We start from the raw sequence: 12,776 nt of genomic DNA, 5'->3' as shown, positions 1-12,776 counted from the left end.
GTACCTATTTTTCTGAAATTTATATTTCCCTCCATAAATGTATCATTCACATCCAAGAAGCTCTCATTTCCTCCTTCACAGGTTCTTCTCCTTTTGATGGATCGAAATCCAACCACCAAACCCTTTTGGCAGCATTCCAGGGTTTCTGAGTCCCCCAGGGGCTCCCCTGGTGTCTCTGCACATCCACAGTGATGTGCTGAGATCCCACATGGACCCAGTAATTTTCCCTGGTGTTCAGGGCAGTTACAACCTCTCTTGTGTCCACAGCAGGCAGCATCAGGCATGTAGGCTGTGACCTGCAGTCCTGCTTTGTGTGTGGGTGCCAAGACTCACTCATTTTACTTGCCTCAGTTCCCCAGCAGGTGCACCTGGGCCACACGTACCCATCCCACCCCAGTGACTGGAGCCGCACTGGCACTTGCACCCTTTGCTGTTATCAGGACCGTTATCCACTCCCATTGCTGGCATAATAGGAGGCATTTGTATCTCGAGTAGTTGTACTCTGTCAACTTGGTAAATGCTGTGTGCATGTGTGTGTGTCAGCTCGTAGGCAAGGTGGGACCCACTTGGATAGCTCATCTCTGGGTCATGCAAATATAAAGGTATACTTGAAAGGCATCCCAGGCTCTCCACAGGGTTTTATAATTTCTGAGCTGAAAAGAAGCAATTCTAGAAGTAAAATGGATCTGGATTGAGGTGCTGGTTTTCTACACAGCTGTGAAGAGCAGAACTCATGTGACTCCTCTGCCACTGACCACACAGATTGGCAGCACATCATCCCACATTCCTCTTGAAGCTGGGGAACAATCTTTTCTTGGTAAGCCTGGCCCTCCTTCCTCTACCATCAGGGCCTCTGGAGTATCTTGGTCAGCAGCAGGAATTTTCCTTGCCAGCAGCTTTGTGGGAATAAGATTGTGGAGACATGCTCATGTCTTCCTGAGCAGCAACCACAGCACTGGCAGTGCCCTCTCTGTTGACAGTGGGATCTGCAATCCCTGACAAGGGACAGCCCCCAGCCCTCTTTCTGGTGTGCCCTGGCACCTCGGACAATGCTCACTCAGGCACAGCGGCAACAGCTCCTGTGGGAAAGGAGGTCAGCGTAAGGTTCAGATTGTTCAATTCCTGAGTTTGTTCATCATCTCCCATCTTAGCTGCATCACTCTGTAAATGCTTGAAAATTGTCATAGACCTATAGCAATGCTCTTCCAAAGGTTTCTGTGCTGATGGACTCTGCCTCTCCGCTGGCTTTCTCTGTGCCAAAGGTGACTGGCTGGATCATTCTTCACTATCCACACAAGAGCTGTCCAACAACTGTCCACAGAAGAGCTCAGCTTCAGTGCGCCCTTGTCCTCACTGTGGTGTTGAAGCCTTCACCAGCTTTCCCTGACTAGCTGGGAATCTCCAGCAGCATGACACCAAGAGCAGGACTTAGAAATAGTCTCTGACCACTGGCCTGCCCCAGGCTGGGTCCTCTTTAGTTTTATCTACTCAGCCTTTGCTTTAGGTCCCACCAGTGGTGTGCACCTGCAGCTACACATGGGCAGGTACTGGTCAGTTCAGGGTTGTAGCCTGCTCTGCCGCAAACCTTCCAAGGGTCACTTTGCAGCCAGCTCAAGGGATATCTCTTTTGGCTTTGTTCCTTTTGGGCAGCAGAGTCTTTGTGATCACGTAGAGATGCTTTACTTCAGAGCTGCCACGAGATGGCAAAATACTCCCCGTCATCCCCTCCAAGCTGGCTTCCCTGCACCGCAGGCTGGAGCCGTGCAGGACTATGGGGAAGCAGCAGCAGCAACAGCAGCTGAATTTCTCTCCCTTCATCTTAGCCTGCTGCTCGGTGTGCATGCTGGGGGATGCTTCTCTAAAAATCTCCGGAGGACCAAGACCTGTCAATTTTGTCATGTCCCTGAAGTCCAAGGCAGAGACTATGACTGCTCACAAGAGAGATGAAACACTTGATAATGTCTCTGCCGATGACAAGGACCTTGCACAGTGACAGCAAGCTAAGGCAGAAGGAGACCTTTCTCTTTTAATGACATGGCCTTAGCTAACTGAGAAACCCGTGTGATGTTTCTGCGTATATTAAAAGAACTAAGAGCCTCACTCAAGAACTTTTATTTCTCTAGCCTGTTTTGACTATTCTCTGTATCCTCTCTCCTGTACTGCTGTCACAGCTCAACGCTAGAATAAATGTCAAGGATCCTAGAAACATCTCCAGTTACACATCCGGATGCTGACCTAAAGTCATGTCAGCATGATGGCAGAAGCAAGAAGCCACTTTTACCTCCCCCATAAGACAGAAGTGTGATTAAAGGCCTCATAGAGATTTAGAAAATACCTCCTTCTAGTCTAGTGGGAAGGTGCTGGTTTTTGCTTGGGTAGGGCTAATTTTCTTCACACTATCAGACTGTGAGTTGAATTTGTGCTGAAAACACGGCTAATAACATAGGGATGGTTTTTTTTCCTCCTGAATGAAGGCCTTTGCTGCTCCTCACCTGCACCACCAGTGAGGAGGCTGAGGATGTGCAAGGAATTGTGAGGGACACAGCTGGGACATCTGACCCCAAATGACTCAAGGGATATCCCTATCCCATATGGTATGGTGCCATGCTTAGCATATAAAACTGGGGGGAGAAGAAGAAAGGGGAGGAAATCCAGAGACATGGCATTTGTCTTCCCAAGTCATCCTTACACAGGATGGGGCCCTGCTCTCTTGGAGATGGCTGAACAATTGGCTGCCTGTGGGAAGCAATGAATGAATTCTTTGATTTGCTTTGCTTCTGTGTCTGACTTTTACTTTCCCTATTAAACAGTCTTTGTGTCAACCCATGAGTTTTTTCACTTTTACCATTCCAGTTCTCTTCCGCATCCCACCACAGAGATGTGAGCAAGTAGTTATGGGGTGTTTAGTTGCTGGCTGGGGTTAAACCACAACAGTCCTTCTTTGGACCCAATGTGGGGCTCAAATAACTCAGATTATGATAGACTAGATTGGAATGTGCTAGATGAAACTTTCAGCTGTTATGGCTGTTAAATTATTAATCAGCAGTCTCTAGTGCTTGCCCACAGGGGTCACTTGCCTGACGCTGTATTGCAATCCAGTGCTTGTTGGTGGCTGTTTGCTGTAGCTTCTTGTCTCACTCTGCTGTGCTTATCTCACTCTGCTGTGCCTGGGAGCATTTTGATAACAGCCATGATGTGCGTGGGCTGGCAGGTGGCCAGGGCATTGCAGCTGTCTGCTGCTGCACTGGACAGGTTGGAATTCCAGTATGAACTTGAGCCAAAGGGACTGTGACCTCTGGTTGAGTCCACAGTACAGGGGAAGAGTGTGAGAAGTCCTTTCCCTGAAGAAGGAGAGGCAGGATGTGGGCCACGTGGTGAAGCAGAGATTCCCCTGCAGTCCATGGTGAAGCCATCGTCAGGCAGGCGGTCCCTCTGCATCCCATGGAGGTCCGTGGTGGACCCTGTAGTTGGCATAGCAGGAACCCCTGTTTCTAGCCAAACTAGAAGCAGGTGAGGAGTTCATCACACTCTTAAACCCCTCAGTCTGGCACAAAATGGCCAGGGTGGAAATAGTAATGGACATGACTTTAAATCGTTGTAACCCATTATTTGAGTTTCACTTACAGGAATTACTGCACCAATGGAGCTACATGAACCAATGGAGGACAAGTCTTACAATAAACAGTGCAAATGCAGCAGTGACTTCACCTGAGCTGGCTCTAAGCCACAGTACCACAGCACATCACCTCTCCTCTCCTATCCTGTCCTGAGTGACCAGCAGAACAGACAGAGCCCCAGCTTATGGGCTCTGAAATTAATTTAGCTGACATTCTATGGACATACGTTAACATTTGGTGGGCTTTTGCACGGGGTGTCCATAGACTAAGGGAATGATATCTGTGTATTATATCAAAGGATGGAGAGGGAATAGGGGGTGTCAATGAGATTCTATTAAATCATGTAGGACTACAGCATGACATAAATTGTATGAAGTAAGGAGTAGAGAATGTACTGGGTTTGGCTGGGATAGCTTTTTTCACAGTGGTTAGTATGGGGCTGTGTTTTGAATTTGCACTTACAACAGTGATGATAATATAAAGCACTTTCTGAGCAGGATTTCCACAGAACCTAGTCCTTTGTTGCTCCTCACCCACACCACCAGGGAGGAGGCTGGGGGTACAGAAGGAGTTGGGAGAAGACAGGACATTGTTAGGACAGCTGGACTCAATGGGTATTCCACATCCTGTGGCATCATGCTCAATATATAAAGCTGGGTGAAGCAGAAGGAATCAAGGAGGAGGGTATTCATCTTCTGAAGTTACTGTTATGCATGATGGAACCCTGCTTTCTTGGAGATGGCTGAAAACCTGCCTGCCTCTGGGAAGTGGTGAAATCCAATAGTGAAGGAAGGTTTTGTTTTGCTTGTATGTGTGTCTTTTGCTTTACCTATTAAGCTGTTATTATAATAGCCCATAGCATTTTTTCACTTCTACTCCTCTGTTTATCTCCCTGATCCTGCTGGAGGGGGAGTGAGCAAGCAGCTGCATAGTAGTTAGTTGCCTGCTGGGTTTAAACCACACCTTTAAAACCTAAGTTTTAAAGCCAGTTATCTCATTTTTTAATACACTGATCTACCTTTCACTGAAAAAGCTGTCTATGAAGCTGTTCACTGACAGCGTTATATATTCCACCTCTCCTTTTTAAATCTCTCTGTTCAGCTTCTGCTTGTGTGCTTGCTCATAGAAGTCAAGAAGCATATAGAAACCCCCTCAACCTGCTTCTGGGATTTAATAATAAGGGCTTTTTCTCAGTATCCACCATCTTCTCACCCACGATGCAGTTCAGAGCAGAAAGCTCGTGTTTCCTGTCACATTCAAAATGATGCATTTTGAAGGCAGCATTCAGATGACACTACCAGAGATGGCTAAAGGAATATATACATAATGCTGATGAAATCTCCCTCAGATCTTCTTTTTCTTTTTCATCCTCTTTAATAAAGCATAGCTTATATATCAGAGTAAGACTGGTTTATTAGCCTTGAAGTGGTTTGTTTGTTTAGGTTTCAGGGGGGTTTTTTGGAAAAATTGTGATCAGCATGCTTTTGATTAGCATATCTAAGAGGACTTTCATTTAATGAAATGATTAGTTGATTCACCCAGGTATGCAGCCACACTAACAGCTGCTTTAATAGAGACAAAAGATTCTCCTTCAAATACAATCTTATCTCATTAACATGAAGCAGTACCCATGGATACATATTAATTATAAGGTTGATAGGAATATGTAAGGACAGCTAAACCTGGTAAAAGATGTGGAACAGATTTTCTTGAGTATGCTCCCATGATCAGCCTGATTTCCTTCTATGACAAGGTGACACTCCTAGAGCATGAGGGAAAGGCTGTGGATGTTGTCTGCCTGGACTTCAGCAAGGCCTTTGACACTATCACCCACAGCACACTCCTGGAGTGCTAGCAGCCCACGGCTTGGCTTCTTCTCTGGGTTAAGAACGGTCTGGATGGCAGGGCCCAGAGAGTGGTGGGGAGCGGTGCTGCATCCAGCTGGTGGCTGCTGACCAGTGGAGTTTCCCAGGGATCTGTGTTGGGACAGTCCTGTTTAACATCTTTATTCATGATCTGGGTGAGGGGACCAAATGTATCCTCAGTCACTTTCAAATGACACCAAGTTCATCTGCTGGAGGGCAGCAGGGCCCTGCAGAGGGGTCTGGACAGCCTGGATTGACTGGCCAAGGCCAATTGTATGAGGTTAAACAGGGCCAAGTGCCAGGTCCGACACTTGGGGCACAACAACCCCATGCAGAGCTGGGGAGGGACGGGTGGAAATCAGCCCAGAGGTGAAGGACCTGGGAGTGCTGGTCAACCACGGCTGAACATGAGCCAGACATGTGTCCCTGGTAGCCAAGAAGGCCAATGGTGTCCTCCTGGCCTGTACCAGCAATAGGGTGGCCAGCTGGACCAGGGCAGTAACCATGCCCCTGCACTTGGTGAATCCACTCCTCAATTCCTGTGTGCAGTTCTGGGCCACTCGCTACAAGAAATGCACTGAGGTGCTGAAGTTTGTCCAGAGAAAACTTACATAAACTTACATCTCCAATAGAGATGTAAGTTCTATAGGACACGCTGAGGAAGCAGGAGTTTTTAGCCTGCAGAAAAGCAGGCTCAGGGGTGTCCTTGTTATTCTCTACAGCTACCTGAAAGTGGGGATCAGCCTGTTTTCCCAGGCTTCTACTGACAGGAGGAGAGGACATAGCCTCAAGTTGTGCCAGGGGAGGTCCATGTTGGATGTCAGGATTTCTGTACTGAAAGGATGGTCAGACATTGGAACAAGCTGCCCAGGGAAGCAGTGGAGTCACCATCCTTGGAAGTTTTCAAGAAATGATCAGATGTGGCAATTAAAGTAATGGTCTAAATGCCAGGGTGTGGTTGATCAAAGGTTGCATTTGAAGATCTTGAAGGTCTTTTCCAGCCATGATGATTCTATGTTTACTGTTGTAGCTGAATTATTTAAGGAAGTCTATTGAAAATGAGCAAAACCAAGAAACTAAATCATTAGTCAGGCCACTCTGGGCTAAATACAGCTTAAATCACTTTAATATATCATGATAATCAATTTCTCTCAAGTTACACCACCCAGAAAGCTTGAACATAATTGCTTCATTCCTGCATTACATGCTGTTTGAAAATGGAGGAATTGTGCAACTTCAAACTAGAGCCCAAACTTGAGCCTTCTGCCTCTTTAAAAATAATTATATATATTCACATATATAATAAAAATATTTTATATATTTGTTATCCTCCTTATTATTTATGCGCTACCTTCTGTAACCTAAAGGCTATATAGATACAGATTTTGGTCAACAAACGCAAGTTCATGGTGAATGGAAGCTATACAAAGTTTAAAAATCCCAAGATGACCAGGTGAAATATGCATATGAAACCTAAACACAGCACTTCAGACTACTTCAGACAAGTATCTTGCTGGTCACCAAGAAGGAAAAGCTACAACTTCTATGGGGAAAGAGTAAAAATGATGTATTTGTGGTATGAGACAGAGAAGGATAAGGGAGAGAGACACACACAAGAAAGCAAGATTTGACACTGAGCCCAAAGGACATATCAGGAGGTGATGTGTCACGAGAGGTCCAACTGAACAGTGGCTTACCACTAAATGCTCAATGACATTGCAAATGCTTTGTCATTAGAAATACTGAACAGACCTGGAGTTGGTTTTTCTGCCTTGTTGTGCTGCCATATATCTTGTAAGAGTTTGGACAGATGGGTTTCATTTCCCTATCTGCAAACACAGACGGTGAGTTTTCTTGATCCATTGCCACTTCAGATCTCCTCTGCTTCCAGTTTGCTGCTGTCTTCCATCCCTCATCTCGTGCTGTGACCACTCCAAACGATCCTGTGTTTCCAAAGAGAAGTCAGTACTACAGGACCTTGACTCGCCGACAGAGGCTCGGCAAAGCTGTGTTAACACATCCAAGAAGCACCCAAGAAGCAGAAGTGCAGGAAGCCTTTGGAAGCTAGACGGCAGTGTTGGCACATGCTCCCAGGCACAGGCAAGCTGCTGCTCGGGGTTTGCGCACTGGGATCGGACTGTGGAAACTCCCTTTACGGGAATCGGGTTTCCACCTGCCTTTTTTGTCATCTGAAGAAAAAATGGTTTAGCGTCTCTGAAAACTCAGCCTCAAAAACAACAACCACAAAAGGGGTGCTCAGGGCATAGGGCAGAGCAACAGCCGAATAGGCTCAAGTGCAGCTCCCAAAGCAGAAAGAACACACCATTTTCCTTAATAGTAAAAGGTGTTTTCTCTCTTTAATTCAAATTTCTGCATGTTAGTAGAGGTCCAACTGAACAGTGGCATACCACTAAATGAGCTTGTCACTAAGAGGAAGTTACAGTTTCTGAAATGGCTCTTTACATTCAAACGAAAGAGAGGTGGAGGGCTCTACCACAAACACTGGAAGAGACAAATGGTTAAAAAAGATAAAGACCTTCAAAGACCGTATGTTGCCCCAAGCAGCCGTTAATTGATTTTGCCGTGGTTCAGTGAGCCTGGCTTGCTTTTAACGGTTCACTTGGCAAGCTGTTGCTGCAACGATTTCTAATAATAATAATGTCATAATAATATTTTGACTGGGTACAGATGTGTGGCTATTCAGGATTGCTCTAAAAGTGATTTCTGGACTTGGTGAGGTGGAAAAATGTAGACAGTAAGTTCCTTTAGTTCCTTCCTCTGTGGCACACATCGCACTTAAGAACAGGAGGACAACAGTCACCCTAAGGAAGAGGAAAAGGCATTTTCTTCCACTTATTTTAAAATAATTGCAGCAGCTAAGAGCACAACATGGCCAGCAGATGACGACAGTTTGTTCACACTACGTGTGTTACTGATTACAGTCATTAAGACAACATATTTTTACTCAACAAACTGGTTTTTGGTGGAGTGGTTTTCATAGTTCTCCATTGCAAATGATATAAATGATATTTTGACTCTATCCTTGTGCTGATTCAAGTAGCAAAGTAATCAAAATTACTAAAATGATGAACTATAATTGAGACCGTATATTGGTTTTTATCATGAACCAAAAGCTCAGTGCCAGCATTAGAGCACAAAAGGGAAAAAAAAAATTAATCCCAAGCAAGTGAAATAATTTGCTGGTTATGCAGCTTGATAGTCATGTTTTATCTGTTTTCATCAGCTGCAGTCATCCTGCTGTCACTCCACATTGCTACAAAGTGCTCTCAAGTGCAGGAAAGCACACTCTGAATTCTCTGTTGTCATTTTTCAGATGTAACTGTGGATGGACAACACATTTTGCAGCAAGTAAAAGTGCCTGTTGCAAGAAGGAAAATTTTGTAGCACTCTGTCCGTTTCAGTTTCTTCCCCTTTTCCTTTCTTTAGAAGACGAAATCCAAAATCTGTACAAATTACTCACCTGACTTGGGGCAAATAATCCTGTAAAAGTAAATAAAAGCACACAATTTAAAAAATCATACTCTATGAAACATTTGCAATAGGCTTCAGATCCATGTCAGACATGAAGCTTCCCACAACTGTGACAGTTGTTCCCAGTGATTTCAAGGTGACAATTCACATACAAAAGCATGTGCTGGACTTCCATGCTCAGGACATAAAGCAAATTAATTCAGTTTTAGCTACACACGAGTACCAAACGAAATTCGTTGCAGGGTTGCTATTCAATAATTACCATTTCTGTATCACTGTGTGTGTGATAGCTTCTAAATAATAAATACACATACCTGAAAGGGTCTCACCCCGCTCACACCGCTCACCGCTCACACCGCTCACCCCGCTCTCCGCTCCATCTGCCGAGCTGGCGCTAACCGGGCGCGCCGCGGCAGCGATCTGTCCCCTGCCTGCTGCTTCTCTCTCCGTCTCTCTTTCCCCCTCCCTGCTCTCTTTTCTGTCCCACAGCGGTAGGAAGAGTTACCCTTCTTTATCAATAAACAGTTCTCGGATATGATATTGCTGCGTTTGTGCTTTATTTTCATCCGAAATCTATCAATAAGAACCTTCCTCAAGTTCCCTTTTACAGCAGGACAGGACACATAGGTTGAATAAAGACAGTTTAATAGGGAAAGTAAAAGTCAGACAAAGAAGCAAAGCAAATCAAGGAATTCATTCATTGCTTCCCATAGGCAGCCAGGTGTTCAGCCATCTCCAAGAGAGCAGGGCCCCATCCTGTGTAAGGATGACTTGGGAAGACAAATGCCATGCCTCTGGACTTCCTCCCCTTTCTTCTTCTTTCCCCAGTTTTATATGCTAAGCATGGCATCATAAGGTATAGGACTGGGATATCCCTTGAGTCATTTGGGGACTGCTGTCCCAGCTGTATTCCCTCACAATTCCTTGTGCCTTTCTCCTTCCCTCAGCCTCCTCACTGATGGGATGGTGAGGAGCAGCAAAGGCCTTTGCTCTGTGTGAGCCCTGCTCAGCAGTAACAAAAATACTCCTGTTTTATCAACCCTGTGTTTATCACAAATCCAACACCCAGCTCTATACTGCCACTGTGAAGAAAGTGGTCACTACCCAAGCCAAAACCATGACGCATCTTCTTCTCCTCATTCTTATATGCTTGCATAAATGATGACCAAGTTTTGCACATAACCTGAAGCCTTTTTAGAGGTTGCCTCACCTGATCCGAAGTGCTGTCTGACTGTAGTGTCTCTGTATGGATATGTCTCTGGTTCAAGGTGGGCCTGCTGGCCTCCCCACACAGCACCCTCCCAGCACAGGCTGTACTCTGCATCTTTCTCTGCCGAGGAGAACGACCATAAGGAGCTGATGCTGCATTACCCAGGGTCTGGCATCAGGCACAAAAGGTGGCTGGTGTCCAAAGGAGTATCTGAGATTTGGATTATGGAATGCTCAGCCAGAGCTTGATTGGCTCTTTACCTTGTGTCAGATAGGGAATGCCTGTGGGGAGCAGGCAGTGGAACCAGTGATTCTCTCTGGGCCTAGGATGTGGGCATATTAAATTGCCATTTTCAGGATGAGCTCCTGACTCTGTGCGATAGCCACAGAGACCAGTGAAGATGCAACTACCCTTCTTCTTTTCCTCAGCTTTCCCACTCTCCTGTCTCAGTTTTCTTCATCACCCTGTCCCCTTCTCCTTCCTCCTTAGTGTCTGCATGACACTGATCCATATGGCTTTAACAGAATATCATTAACCTGCAGCACTACAGAATGCTGGTGCTTTCTTAAAAACTTGCCACTTTCTATTTTTACAGTCTCTGAAGTAAGGCACCTCAGACCAAGCTGAGGCACTGACCTGCTGCTATGTACTCATCTTGCACAGGTTTTGTTCTGCTGGTACTTCAGGGGTGGCTTGGACTCCACGTTGTGTTTCTTCAGACTGTGGGCCCATTATGAATATCACATCTAAAAGAGTAGAAGTAAATGTGCACTTTCAATTTTCAGATATGGATATGCAAATGATGATGCCTTTGAAACTTGAAGAAGAGAATGGGGGGTTGCTCTGTTTCTATATTTCAAATTCTCTTCTTGCCCCACCCTCATCTATTTTTTCTCCTGCTTTCACAAGTGCTGCAAGAAATGAGCTAACTTGCCTTTAAAACACAACAAATATGATGTGGCACAGCACGAGTCCTCTTATGCTCTCCTTCCACCACACTGTAACTTCAACTTGTTTACATGGCTTTTTAAGCAAGAGAATGATAATAGTTTGTATCACATAAAAAATAAGGACTCTCCATTTTTGTATCACTCAATCTAGGTTGCATTTTCCTTATTTAGTGGCTAGATAAGCAAATATTTTCTGTATTTATTTCATGTGGTTGCTTTCTGCTCAATGATTTTGTTATCTCTTTATGTAGTACTATGCCTGCAAATTTTAATGGAGGGGATATAGATTTTTACATTGCAGGCTGATTGCAAACCTACTCAGCATTTAGCAGTTTTGCTGGCAGCCAGTTTAAAGACATGTCCATGATAAAGGAAAGCATGTGATTATATTTGTAAACTGCCTGTTTGTGAGTATCAAGACAAGTTGTTTTACCTCAGAATTAAAGAAAATCTTAAAACTGTGGAATCCAGAAGGACACCTAAATTTCCAAACTCCAAGAATGCTAAAATTAAATAAATTAAATAAAAAATCAAACATTTGAACCTTCTCAAATCACCAAGTTTCATCTCAAAAGGCTTCTCAAATATCTAAAGCTCAAAGCATGTACCTTTGTGACTGAAAATCTATGGTAGTTTTGCAGCAGTTTTAACTTTTAAACTCTGAAACAGAGGAATATAAGGCATAGCACCAGATTTTGACATTTTATATATTCTCCAGTGAAAGTAGCTTATGTAACTTAAATGTGCAGTTCATGCCTTGCAGCATCAGCCTGACTCTGAGAACTTGCCACGGTTACAGAGCATGCTAGCTCCCAAAACCAGGCTGTTCCATATTGGCTGTTTAGATGTCTAAAGTATATTTAATTACCAAAAAAAAAAAAAAAAAAAGAAAAAGAAAATTAATTAAATGGGCAAGTGGCTGTTTACCTGGGAATACTCTGTGCTTGCAGAGAGCCGCAGTTTGAGTAGGACCTCATAATTTGTTGCAATTTATTCCTTTATGACCTGACCATTTATAGGCAAGCACAAAAAGGACTTTTTTTTTTTCCTTTCTCCATCTGCAACATAATGATGTGGCATACAATAAAAGCAGCATTTCCACTGCATACAAGGAGCAGAGGAGGGAGCCCCAGAAGCCTTTCTGTGCACAGGGCTCAGCTGTCATGAAAGCAACACAGGATGTGAATTACCTTTGTTATTCTTTCCCTTTTGGTCTCTACTCGACCTGGCTCATCCTCTTTATAAGAAGCTGCTGTTACAGTAGGATGTCACTCCAGTCCCTGTTCACAAGTGCTAGCTGTTTTTTTCTGAGATGTAAGGACAGATACTTTTGGGATAACTGACTAAGGCTTCTAGTAAAACCACTGTGCCCTTAGTATTTCTGTACAAATTTCCCGGTAAATTTTTCAGTGCAGGATTCTGCTATTGTCTTACATCAGTTCCTGCAGTCCTGAGTTGGAATGCTTTTTCTGATTGCATTTCACCAAGGAAAGGATGGATTGTCTTCGTAGTGTTCACACCTGCCATGCATCTCTTTTTTCAAGATTCCCTGTTTCTACACTCATTGTTGTGTGCTCTGAATACATTGCAGTGAAGGACCAGAAGCTGCCCAGGGTCACAAAGCACCACCTTTGTAAGTTCT

The sequence above is a fragment of the Onychostruthus taczanowskii genome, unplaced genomic scaffold (assembly GCF_017590055.1).
Source record: "Onychostruthus taczanowskii isolate IOZ18803 unplaced genomic scaffold, ASM1759005v1 scaffold174, whole genome shotgun sequence".
Taxonomy (NCBI): domain Eukaryota; kingdom Metazoa; phylum Chordata; class Aves; order Passeriformes; family Passeridae; genus Onychostruthus; species Onychostruthus taczanowskii.
This window is presented reverse-complemented; position numbering follows the sequence as displayed.